This window comes from Paroedura picta, chromosome 15, assembly GCF_049243985.1.
Source record: "Paroedura picta isolate Pp20150507F chromosome 15, Ppicta_v3.0, whole genome shotgun sequence".
Lineage (NCBI taxonomy): Eukaryota > Metazoa > Chordata > Lepidosauria > Squamata > Gekkonidae > Paroedura > Paroedura picta.
Window position 1 is genome coordinate 10,776,603 of NC_135383.1, and position 12,868 is coordinate 10,789,470.

Consider the following 12,868-nt stretch of genomic DNA (forward strand, 5'->3'; position numbering starts at 1 on the left):
GCAGAGTCTGTGTAGGGGTCGGACAAGGTATTCCCAACAAAATGGCTAGGATTGCATAATTCTGTTTTGCAATACTGCATGCTGTTCCAATTGTTGTATCTCAAAGTGGATGGTGGAGAGCGGAAATGGGCAACTGAGGACTATAAGGCAAGTTCAGTTGTTCAAGAAAGCCAGCCGGCTCTTGTATGAGACAAAAACTGAGGTTAGAATTGAAGAAGGGTTGATTCTTATATGCCGCTTTTCTCTACCAGCCCAAGGTCACCCAGCTGGCTGCATGTGGGGGAGCATGGAATCAAACCCGGCTCGCCAGATTAGAAGTCCGAACTCCTAACCACGACACCAAACTTGATGAAATCTATCCGGGAGCCAATACTTTGAGGGGCTTGCTCAGAGCTAAAGATATGGTCTTAGCAACAGCCTCCATAGCCCGTCTATAGTTACCTGAAATAATTTTTAAGAGGTTGCACTTATTTATTTTATTTATAACATTTGGTAAGGGGAGGGAATTTAGTAAGGATGTGATCCCATACGTTCCGCCTTCCGAAGCTGCCATTTTCTTCCGGGTAAGTTATTTCAGTCATCTGGAGATCAGTGGTAATCTCAGCAGAACTCCAGGCCCCACCTGGAGGATGACAACTGGGATGCTGGACTAAATAGCCTCTTGGCCCAGCCCAACAGGGCTCTTAGGACAACTCCCTCTCAGACTCAAAACATTCTCAGAATGTAAAACTAAAAGTAAGCTATTACTTTAGCAGTATGGGAGTTCCTTGGTGCTGGCTCTTCACTGTGTCTTGCCAATCCAAAGACATAAAAAAGATTAAGACCTCCATTCTGTAACCACTTAGGGAGAGTTCACTCCTCCTTTTAGTGGCGGGATCTTTGCTGCTGGGTCTTGTCTCAGTTGTTTCCAGGACCAGTAAATTCCTAGGCCTGGGATTTACGCGGAACAGAATGCAAAGTGACTGAACAGGCTCACACTGTAAGGAAAACTGGGTCTCATTCTTAACATTCCCCTTGGTGGAACCTTCCAGCAAATAATCCATGTGGGGAGAAGGGCTCTATCCTGGCTTTTCACAAAACGGGCTAGCATCCTGAACGAACCCTCCGGGCAGAGGAACATTATGAAATAGAATCCCTTCCCTGGGGCCTGAAGAATGTCGGCCTTTTCTACAACAGTCGTTTCTGTTCATTCAGACTGGGTTGTCTGATCTGGGTCAGGAAACACCAGGTTATTTTGAGGGGTGGAGCCTGAGGAGGGGAGGGCTCAGAGTACGGAGGGATCCTCAGCAGGATACAGGGCCGTATAGCCCAACCTCAAAAACAGCAGTTTTCTCCCGGGGAATTTATCTCTGTGGTCTAGAGATCAGCTGTAAATGTGGGAGATCTCCAGGTCCATACCTGGAAGCTGGGTACCCTATTTAAAGGCCAAGCCTCATCCTTCCCTTGTTCAGATCTTTAAAAACCCTTCTGTTACCAGATGGCCTATTTTAACTCAATAGAGTGGGGTGCTGTTAGGGTCTCCAGCTCTAATTTGGGGGTAGGAACTGAGGAGGGCAGGGCTGGAGGAAGGGAGGGACTCTTATACTGGTTATAATGTCATAGAGTCCACCCTCTAAAGCAGGAGTAGTCAACCTGTGGTCCTCCGGATGTTCATGAACTACAATTCCCATGAGCCCCTGCCAGTGTTTGCTGGCAGGGGCTCATGGGAATTGTAGACCATGAACATCTGGAGGACCACAGGTTGACTACCCCTGCTCTAAAGCAGCCATTTTCTCCAGGGGAACTGAATCCTGTTGGTAGATCAGTTGTCATAGTGGGAGAAAAAGGGGGGAAAAGGTCCGACTAAAGACAGCCTGTGTCTCAATGGTTAAAATCCAAAAACAGAACCCCCTTTTTCCAAGACACATCAGTACCAATGCAGACAGTTAACTCTTCGGCAGCCGATCCCGCACAATACAAAAGCCAAGGAAAGTTGTAAAGGGCTTAAGCTCCTCCCCCTCTGTGATGTCACTTCCTTGGAGGACGCCAACACACGCCTCCGATTCTTTGCTATAAAACAGAGCCTCATCAGATTGTCATTGTCTTTAATAAACTTTTCACTTTTAGTAGCAAGCAGGGGAGGGGATTCTGGTAATTTGTTTTTCTAAAATGCATTTATAAAAAAAAACACTTGGCAAGAATTGTGCCCATTGTTTATTTAATTTGCTACATCTTTATTTCATTTTTTAAAAAAAATTCTTCTGGCAATCACGTGTTGTTGTTTTGCAAAGCCTCATCAACGGAAGATGTTTTTTTTTTTGGGGGGGGGGATTTTCCATGACTGTTGAACCCTGGGTAACAGGGTAGGATCTCGGAATGGGCTGAGGGGGAATGCATTCTTGTGACACAACCAAAAGGAGTCATTTCCTCCTGCCACACACATGCAAACAGTTTGCTGCACGTCATCTGAAGATCAGTAATGGCGTATGATGGTTTGCTTGGATAACCTTGAACTATCCTCTGGGCTGCCAATTCCCACTTCAGAAATTCCCAGACGTTTGGGGGTGGAGCCTAGAGTGGGTGGGGTTTGGAGAGGGGAGGGGCTAAGACTGGCAGAGCCAGGTGTTACCAAAAATAGACGCCGCCTAAATTTTGGACAGGGAAATTTGCTAATTCTAGGAGACTACTGAATAAGAGAGGTAACAAGCAAGGTCTCTACCTATGTATACAGGTCAATTATCCTATTATCCAATTATCAGACAAAGGCCAAATTTGAAATAAAATACAACAATCTTTATTGAAGAATAAATTTAAAGCCTTAACACAGTTCTGCATGGTTTAAACCAACACAAGCACGCAAGAGGAAAGTAAAGAGTTGAGATGGTGTGATAGGAGATATAAGATTTGGGTCAGAGAAAGAACAATGGCTATCTTCCACATTGTGAAGAAGTCTAGAAAAAGACAGTAAGACATCCTGCGTCCACGTTAGATGCGTGGGTTAGATCCGGGAATGACACACACATGGCTATGGCCAAAAGTCTCCTTATATACCATAGTTCATGTCTGGGAGCTAAGGCTGGGCGGTTAGCCGCTAAAACAAAGCCGTTAATGTGTTTACTGGAGTGAGGCAAAGAAATGTCAACGAGGTAATGGCGTGCCATTGTTGAGATTTCGATTGACTTATCAGTCGCTCCCAGGACAGGGAGGAAACTGACCATTGCTTCAGGGTGGGTTTCCCAAGTGAAGGCAGAAGAGTGACATAGTAAGAGTGTCCGGGTAATCGAGGGAGGGAGTTGGCTGAGGTGGGATGAATTAATAAAGGGAGAGCATGGCCAGAGGTGTGAGAAAAGTATTCAAGGAAAGAACAAGCTCCCGGGTGCCACGATCCCATCAATAAGCCATAGGGTGAAGGAAAGAGGCCCCTCCTGGAAACAATAATGTGCCGTAACCTGCTCCAGAGGTGTCTCGGAGCTATACGACATCCAGGTGGAGAGAATGTCCAGTGCATTTGCTGCGCCATGAGTGCAAACCTTGCTAGATCAGCTTCCTGGATGAAACTGACATGGCCTAGTCTGTTTTTGGCCACGCGATGCTTTGCTAAGGAAATGGCCACCTTGTCTCAAGGATGGCTTTCTCTCGAAGTAGCATGCCGCTCGCTCGTTTAGGAATTCAATGCCGTCGAAACATTTATGCATATACCTGTAACAGAGCATGCCCAGACACATCACTGCAAGGCCCACTGGGAACTGTGAAAGGGAGACATCAGGCAGCCCAAGACAAAGAGCGTTGCAGAGGAAATCCTACGCCACCAGCTCACTTCAGCGATAAAAATGCCTTTTAAAACACGATGCATTTGGTTACTTCAGGGGCCAGCCTGCAGGGGCTGCTGGCCAGATGTTTGCACATCCAGCTGTTGAGCGCCTGGCGGGATTCCTCAGGTCACCGGCCATGAAGCAATTGAGGTGCCCTCAATTAGAGACCGTCTCAAGCCTTGCTTCACTTCAAGGGCCCTGACTGTCGTTTTGTTTGTCTCTCAAGTGGCTGTCTATCTTTCCCTCTTGGCTCCGGGTGGCCACAGATGGCCCCTGTCTGAGCGGATGTACCGATTCTGCTTCTGAATGAATGAATGAAGTTTTTCTTCCTTCTCTCTCCCCCTCCCCGTCTCCTCACGCACGGTATTACAAAATGCGGCATAAATTGGAGACCTGAGGCAGGTTGACGGTGGTGTGTTCGGGCCTGTGTGGAGGAACACACAAGTTGTGTGGGCCCTCCTGGCCAGAGAGAGAGAGAAAGAAAGGGATAGCGGGGGAGGAATTGGCACGGGGCAGCCCTGGGGTTGGGTCAGGGCGTGTGAGGTAGCTGGAGGCTGTCCCCGAAGGAGTCGTGAGGAGGAAGGAAAAGAGACAGGGTGGGTCGCAGGAGTCAAAGGTGGCCGGTTGAGCTCGAAGGGGGCGAAAACAAGGGAGGCGTAGACTGCTGTAGCCTAGCCGGGTTCCAAAATCTGACACTTGCAGGTTATGGAAATGTTGATTTCCCGCCCCCGTTTTGGGTCCAGAATCTCCAGAGCTCCACTCCTGTATCTCGCCCCTTCATTGGCCCCTGAGTGAGAATTTGAGGCCTTCTGGCATTCAATGTAGGAAAACAAATACCCCATGAAAATATGTCTTAACCTGCGCTAGTCAGGAAGTTCTGGACAGGTAGGGTGACCGACTGCCAGTGGCTTTCCAGGCAACAAAGACCAGTTCCCCAGAAGAAGAGTTGGTTTTATATGCCACTTTTCTCTACTTGAGGGAGTCTCAAAGTGGTTTACAGTCGCCTTCCCTTTCCTCTCCCCACAACAGGCACTCTGTGGGGTAGGTGAGGCTGAGAGAGCCCTGAGATTACTGAAGAAGGAGAGTTGGTTCTTATATTCCACTTTTCTCTACCTGAAGGAGTCTCAAAGTGGCTTTCAATAGCCTTCCCTTTCCTCTCCCCACAACAGACACCCTGTGAGGGAGGTGAGGCTGAGAGCCCTGAGATTACTGAAGAAGGAGAGTTGGTTCTTATATGCCGCTTTTCTCTAACCGAAGGAGTCTCAAAGTGGCTTACATTTGCCTTCCCTTTCCTCTCCCCACAACAGACACCCTGTGAGGGAGGTGAGGCTGAGAGAGCCCTGAGATTCCTGCTCGGTCAGAACAACTTTATCAGTGCTTTGGCAAGCCCAAGGACGCCCAGCTGGTTATGTCCGAAGGAGCAGGGAATCAAACCCGGCTTGCCAGATTAGAATTCCACCCTCCTAACCACTACACCAAGCTGGAGAAAATGGCCTTTTTTGGAAGGCAGATTCTATGGCAGCGGTGGCCAGACTGTGGCTCTCCAGATGTCCATGGACTACAATTCCCATGAGCCCCTGTAATATGGCATTATGCCCCATTGAAATCCCTCCCTTCCTCCCCCAAACCTTGCTCTTCTCAGGTTCCAGCCCCCCCCCCCCAAATCTCCAGGTATTTCCCAATCTGGAGCGGGCAGCCCTAAATGCTTAGGGCTGATCCTGCATAGAGCAGGGGGTTGGACTAGATGGCCTGTATGGCCCCTTCCAACTCTTTGATTCTATGATTCTATGATTCTAAGTTGCCAGGGGGCCAAGAAGCATTTTCCTGCCCCAGCTGTTTTGAAAGGATTTTAAAAGAGATGTTTTCCAAGGGCTTGGCAACATCTCATCGTAAAACAATGCTGAGAATTGCGAACGAGGTACGGCCTGTTTCGAATCCGTAGCACTCTTCCCAACTCATTCTTCAGGGTGCGATTGAATGAAAAAGCTGACGGCATCCCGCCCCTCCTCTCACTGGACCTCTTGGAACAGCTCTTTCCTTCCTTTTCTTCTCTACTTTCTAGTCACAACCCGAAAGGTGAGAGCCAGCTTGGTGTGGTGAAGAGCATCGGCCTCTATTCTGGAGAACTGGGCTTGATTGTCCATCCTCTTCTCTGCGTGAAACCTGCTGGGTGACCTTGGTCCTGTCACAGTTCTCGTAGAGCTCTCACAGTCTTACCTCCCTCACAGGGTGTCTTCTATGGGGAGAGGAAAGGGAAGGCGATTGTCAGCCGCTTTGAGACATATGAGGCCTCCTGGGTGACCCTGGACCAGTCACAGTTCTCTCAGAACTCTCTCAGACCCACCTACTTCCCATGGTGTCTGCTGTTGGGAGAGGAAGGAAAGGCGATTCTCAGCCACTTTGAGACTCCTTTGGGTAGTAAAAAGCGGGATACATAAAACCCAGCCCTTCTTCTTCTTCTCTGTAAGCAACCTGGGACCTCCTTGGGGTTCCCATGCAGGTACTAATCAGGGCTGCCCATGCTTATCAGCCATGTTTAGGCTAGCTTGGCTACCCAGGTCCCATTTTCTAGGTCCCCTTCATGCCATTTCCGCCTGCCCCAAGCCATCCACTTCCTTCATAGACACAACGTTCCTCCCCTTCCTTCCTTCCTGAACTTACAAATCAACTTTCATTCAAAAAGTCCTGAAAGCAACCTGAGTTCATAGTTCCAAAAAGCTAGCCACCTCCTTTGCAGAAAGAACCCCTCTGGAATGTCTGTGAGCATTCCGTGACATCACTGCAGCCGAACCAATCGCAAGGGGGCAGGGGCCCGTCAACAGAGGACAGCTGGACCTTCATCGAATGTGTGCAAACAGTGACATCTCATATCCGGACGGACTGGTTCTGTTTAAGGCCCAAGGATGGGCCAGGCCCTCCAATGCCGCTGTGGCTTCAGGGCCCGGCCAACGCGTGCGCCTGCACTGTGAGTCACCCTTTGCTATGTTTAGAAGCCACGCAGGAGACTTTTTGCTTGGATTCCAAAAACATCTTTCTTTGCCTGAGTCAGGGCTCCAATAAAAAGGGTGAAGATGAAAGGCCGTCGAATTCCGAGAGCCATCCCCGCTGAGGCCGGCAGGCGACCAGCGCTTTATTGACCTTGGCTCCTCGCGGGCTTGGCCTGTTCCTTGCATCGCTCGGCATCAGTTTGCAGACCTCCCCCCCTCCCTTGCTGGTCCTTGCCTCCCTTGCTCCCCCCGCCACGAGGAGAAGAGCTGGGCAGCGACACAACACCTTCCCTGGTAGTGGACGATGGGTAAAGGCCAACATTGTGGGCAGGCATATCCCAGCATGCTTTGCAAGGGGACCAAGCGAGACAAGGAGTCAACCCTTGACCGTTTTAATCTATACCAGCTGATTCCTGCACAGGACAGCAGCATAGGCACCTTTAGCCGTTGAACATTCTCAAAGCTCCAGTTCTTTAAAAACAAGCCCCCTCCAATTTGGGGCACTGGGATATAGGTGGGAAAACAGACACGAAGGGTGCTGAATCTGGCGAGTTTGCGGTGGACAGAAGGATCGCAAAGGTGTTTTAAACAGGACTGGAAGGGCGCAGTTCACAAAATACTTTTTGCCGCACACGTTTTAAAGCAGATCGATACAACTATTCTTGAGATGGTTGCCAATCTCCAGCTGGGGTCTGGAGATCACCCAGAATTATAACAGATCTTCAAAGATCAGTTCTCCTGGAGAAAGTGGCAGTTTTGGAGATAGACCCTATGGCATTATACCCTGCTGGGGAGAGAGAGAGAGAGAGAGAGAGAGAGAGAACTAGCTAGCTAGCTGTTGTCTGCAGTCATTCTTTTGTTCAATAACTATTCTGGAGGCAAGCAGGGAGGAAGTAAGTTCAAACAATCAAACAAATTATTACCAAGTGCCTATAATATTTATATTAAAAATATATATATCTCCTCTGATCCCCCCCTGCAGGACACCTGCAGATCTTGCCTATTTCAATAGGTCTTTGTAAAATAAAAAGATTTGCTGTAAATTATTCTAGCTGCTCTCAAAATTCATTCAACTCATCAAAACCTTTTGGTAATTTGTTAGGCAGTATTCCTAATCACATAATCTTAGTTTCCATAAGGACTTGAAATATTAAGATATTCTGCATTTTCCCATGCATTTCCTTCCTGTACCTCATTGCCTCTTTACAAGTCCACCACATATGGCAAAAGGTTCCATCCAAACCTTGCCAACATTTCCCTTTGAATTTTTTATCTACTTTCTCGATATCCCTTGGAGTCAGAGACCATCTGAAAAACAATTCATACCAATTTTCTCTTCTCTCTCTTTTACCAACAGTCATTTTGACTTTTTAGACAAGGTGGGCTAGATATTTTGGCAGCTGACCGATGGAACAAAAGCCCCCCTTGTAGATCTTGGTCAGTTCCTCACAATCTTGCTTCCCTTCCTCCTCCATCTGCCCTTCCTAGTCAAGTGCCGCCAAACAGCTGTCATGCTGCATGGGACGCTGGTGAGCCGCAGGGCTGACATGAGTCTCCATGGCTGCTGGACATGAATGCCCCCTGTATGTCGTCAGGTGTGGAATTCCAGGGCCTGCAGCTCTCTCCAGCACAGGAAAAAGGAGGCTTGGGACGTGTCTGGCAGGGCGGAGCAGCCCTTTCTCCAGAAACCGCATGTAAATGGGAAGGGGCTGATTTCAGCTCTCATGTCGGGGCATGTTTGCAAAGCGAATGAGGGAATTGGTCTCCTGTGAGGTTCCTTGGTTCCAAACGAGTTCTCTCCCCAGTGAAGCATGTGTGCAGGTCAGTTGCGGTCGGAGAGGAGGAAATCGGAGGGAGGTGGCACCAAGGGGAGGGAATGCCATTCAGCCCACAGCGCCAGGGTTTTTCCGAAACCCTGCCAGGTTTCATTGTCGCTCTTAATTCCGCAGAGTCGGATGGCCCGCAAGGCCCGTCTGTCAGAATCGGTCTCCGCTTGCGATTTCCTGGCGTCTTCTTCCAGGAAAAACCTTTCAACCAAACGTCTTGACAAGCGCTCTTAAGAAATAGCAAGTGACCAGGCCTTTGTTTTCGAGCCAGATGGAACGAGCCTCGTCCTGTAAACCTCTGAGCTCAGCTCCGGAGCTTGTTTGTGTTACCGGGGCTGCCGTCTTGGAAAATGCAGCCATGCCAGGAAAAGGGAAGGGGCTTCTGAGCATGTACAGAGCAGAAAATGTTTCCAGTTTCGGGACTCTCTTCCCCAAGGAAAGCCACAAGGTAAAGGCTTGTTTTGTGATCAAAATACATTTCTGGCCTATCAGATTTATCCTTGGACCTCAAGTAACTGGGGATTTTGGACTGGCACTTCTAGACTGTTCAATTTACGGTTCTGCTTTTAGGCACTCAGGAGGCATTAGGCAGGTCACTGGCAAAAACCAGGGATGACCCAACACTCCACAGGTTGGCTCATGTCCTCTTTGCAGCCGCACACTTGGAACCGGTATTTTTTCAGACAGTTTGCCTGTTCGTTGGCAGTTTTGACAGTTCGTCCTCATGTCCCACCAGTGGCCAGGGGAATCCTAGCTGTGTGGCTAGAGAGCCAGTGTGGTGTCGAGGTTAAGAGCAGAAGCCTCTAATGTGGAGGAGCCCAGTTTGATTCCCTGCTCCTCCACATGCAGCCATCTGGGTGACCTTGGGCTTGTCACAGTCCTGTTAGAGCTGTTCTCACCCAGTAGTTCTCCAGAGCTCTCTCAGTCCTAGCTACCTCATAGGATGTCTGTTGTGGGGAGAGGAAGGGAAGGCGATAGTAAGCCGCTTTGAGATTTCTTTGGGCGGTGAAAAGCGGGGTATAAAAACCCAACTCTTCTTTTTTTTTTTTTTTTGCTGACATAATCTGATCAACTTGAGCTTTATGATGTTCAATGCTATCTTTTCACACAGCTTCACGCAAACCGGAAGGCAAACTGTTTGGCAGCCATTGGATGAAGCGAATAGACCTCAGGATCAACACGCATCCGTTCATCTCAGTTGTGCGTGTTCCGGACGACATCCCTGCTAGGAACTAGCCAGCTTGCTGAAATGTACTCTGCACATGATTGTCCGCAAGGACAATCTGGCCACTGGTTCCGACTCGTTCCAGTGTGTGACAGACAGATGGTTTGCAGATTTGCTTCCGGGTCCAATTAATAGCTTTGCTTCCAACCTCTTGAGCTCTTCCTCGTCTGGAAGTCACAAACTGGAAAGGCTGCACTTCCCCCTGCATTCATCAAGCCCTTTTAGTGCCATGAGCAAAGCTTTTGGCAAGGAGAGCTCATTCCTTGTCCTTAGTTGCCTCAACAATGGGCTCCCTGAAGAAGTTCAGGCAGCTCCCTTCCCTCTTGTCCCATTGCAAATGGCATAAAACATCACCTTCCAGACTGGCCTTTGTGGCCTCGCTTGACACTGAAAATAGCAGGGCAGTTTCGATGCAGTTTTATGCATAGCTCCACTGTCGCTCATGGATTGTCTGAGTAACGCATGGATTCTTAAACATTACAGTTCATGGCTAGACTAGGATCTAGAACAGAGGTAGTCAACCTGTGGTCCTCCAGATGCTCATGGACTACAATTCCCATGGGCCCCTGGGGGCGGTTGGGGCAAGGATGTGCCAGCTGGTGCAGAAGGGGACATGTAGGGAACAGATAGTGAGGGCAAGGCTGGAGTGTCTCACCTGGGTGGCTGGCTCAGGTTTCGACAGACTCAGCCGGCAGCAGCACCTTGGCATCACTGCTCTGCCCTTGAAGCAAACGTCCCTCTGCCATGCCACCTTGACCTTGCTCACTCAAGTCCCAATCCCTGCTAGGAGGGAAGCAGGGCTATGTCAGGCTTCACGGGGATTGCGCTCTCCAGTAGAGAGGGTAGGAAGAAGCTCAGGTCATCCTGTTCCCCTGCAAACGCCCTATGAGGGCTTGAGCCCTCATCACCAAACTCAGATGACGCTACATGGCTTGAGCTCTGACAGCTAAATGGATACAGCTGCATTTGATTTCCGAGAACCATAAGAGGCTTCCCTGCTGGGCAGGACAGGAGAGGTGCTGGTTGCCTCCAGGCACTGCTGGTGAGTTTTCCGGAGACATCTCTGGCCACTGTCAGGAGCAGGGTGCTGAGATTTCTTGTCGTCCTCCCGCAAGGCTCTCCTTCCTCGGCAAAAGCCGTCCTGTTTTGCACAGCGAGCCCCGTGGCTCTCGCCTTGCTTTTTGTACAAAAAGAAATAAATAAAGCCCGTAATTCGTAGCACATGGTCTCCAAAGTGGCTCTTTCACAACGAGACACATCATATCCATTAATATAAGAACACAGCCGTGTGGCATTGGGGAGATGTCAGAGAAATCCATCATGGCTGTGGAAATGAGCCAGCCTGCCTGGTAATCGTGGCCAGCAGAACATTCTGCTTGAAAACACACACACACACATCAACTCAGACACAGAGATTCTGTGAGTGGAAGAGAGGAACGAGATCTGCTCTCTCTCTGCTTCTGTGCACAGAACAAACGGTGCAGGACTACGCAGGAACATAAATTTGCCTTCCTTTGCATTATTTATCATCCAGACTAGCCCAGAGTAGCTTGACATTTTCAGGTCTCAGAAGCTAAGCAGGGCTGATCCTGGTTAGTATTTGGATGGGGGACCACCAATAAAGCCCAGGGCCTCTAGGCAGAGGCAACGGCACACATCACCTTTGACCATCTCTCACTATTTAGGGGTGGCCAAACTGTGGCTCTCCAGGACTACAATTCCCACGAGCCCCTGGGAGCTGTAGTCCATGGACATCTGGAGAGCGACCCCCCAGGAATCCGACAACAGAACTGGAGCAAATCATAAGCATTCGCTCTTGGTATTAAACAATTCAAAGGGTCAAGCAGTGGAACCCTGGGGTTTCTTGACAGCCTAGGAAGGGTTTCCCAAATTGGGGAGGAGTTCATTAGTTTTAATGCATAATAAATGTGTTAAACATTTATCGGGTGATATGGCCATATAGGGTCATGTCAACTCACCTCACTACCCAAAATGGCCAATGATGGGCCTGGAGGGGGTGGGGAGGGGAGGGGCCCCGGGTGGGCGTGTCCACAGCTCCGCTTCCCAACCACGTTCTGCACGATCGCACCCACTTCTGGGAGTTCTCAAAGCATAAATAATGTTTCAGGGATTTCTCAATGGTACAACAGTTGAGAAAGGCTGGAGCAGACCGTAGGCTCCAACTTACAGCGATAAGCAGGGCGAGTGGCACTTAACCATGGCTACTTTTTCTGGGGCCAGTGAGAAGCTGTTATTCCGCACATGTTGGGTAACGCACTTTCAGGGTGCTTTTGCAGCTGGATTTTCCTGCATGGGACAGGAAAATCAACTAATACAGCGCATTGAAAGTGCGTTCTCCCACCCACCGAGCTGCTTGGGGGCTCTCGATCCACCGCAGCTCCTGAAAGGCACTGCCGCCGTGCCCAAATTGCAGCCCGCCCTTGCTGGGTCTGGGTTCCGCTCGCTCCAACGAAGCCTCCCAGCAGCCCGGTGAGTGGGAGGGGGCATGGAAGGCACCAGGTGGGCCCTGGCTGAGAATCTTCAGAAGACCGCTGAGAATCTTCAGAGGAGCATTTCCCATCCTTCGCCACCCTCCAGTGATGCAGAAGGAGGAAGCAAGGAAAAGAACCACACTGTGTGTGTGTGTGTGTGTGTGTGTGTGTGTGTGAGAGAGAGAGAGACAGAGAGACAGAGAGACAGAGAGAGAGACGTACAAGGCAAGGAAGGGAAGACGGATGCAATTGCCTCTGCCTGAAATGTAGAAAGTCAGGAGAGCAGGTTGCCAGCTCTGGGTTGGCAAATAGTGAGAGATTCTGGGGGTGGAGCCTGGAGAGGGTGTGGCTCAGGAAGGGAGGGACCTTGGCCGGGCATAATGCCACAAGCTCCACCCTCCAAGGCAGCCCCCCTCCCTCTCGGAGGTTGGCAACCCTATCAGGGAGGCAGGAGAGCCACCAAAACACCTCTGGTGTCAGGAACAGCACTGGGACCTTTGGACGGAGTGGCTTTAGAGACAGGCCTCCTCTCCAGGACTGCGTGGGG

The 12,868-nt window shown here is 49.8% G+C and overlaps 1 long non-coding RNA gene across 1 annotated transcript; it reads left to right on the forward strand.

Moving 5' to 3' along the window:
* The first annotated feature begins 8,536 nt into the window (after window positions 1-8,536).
* Window positions 8,537-10,999, forward strand: LOC143824653 (uncharacterized). Its single transcript, XR_013226818.1, has 3 exons — window positions 8,537-8,599; window positions 8,728-9,052; window positions 9,716-10,999. It is a non-coding gene; the product is annotated as an uncharacterized LOC143824653 (long non-coding RNA).
* The last annotated feature ends 1,869 nt before the right edge of the window (window positions 11,000-12,868 follow it).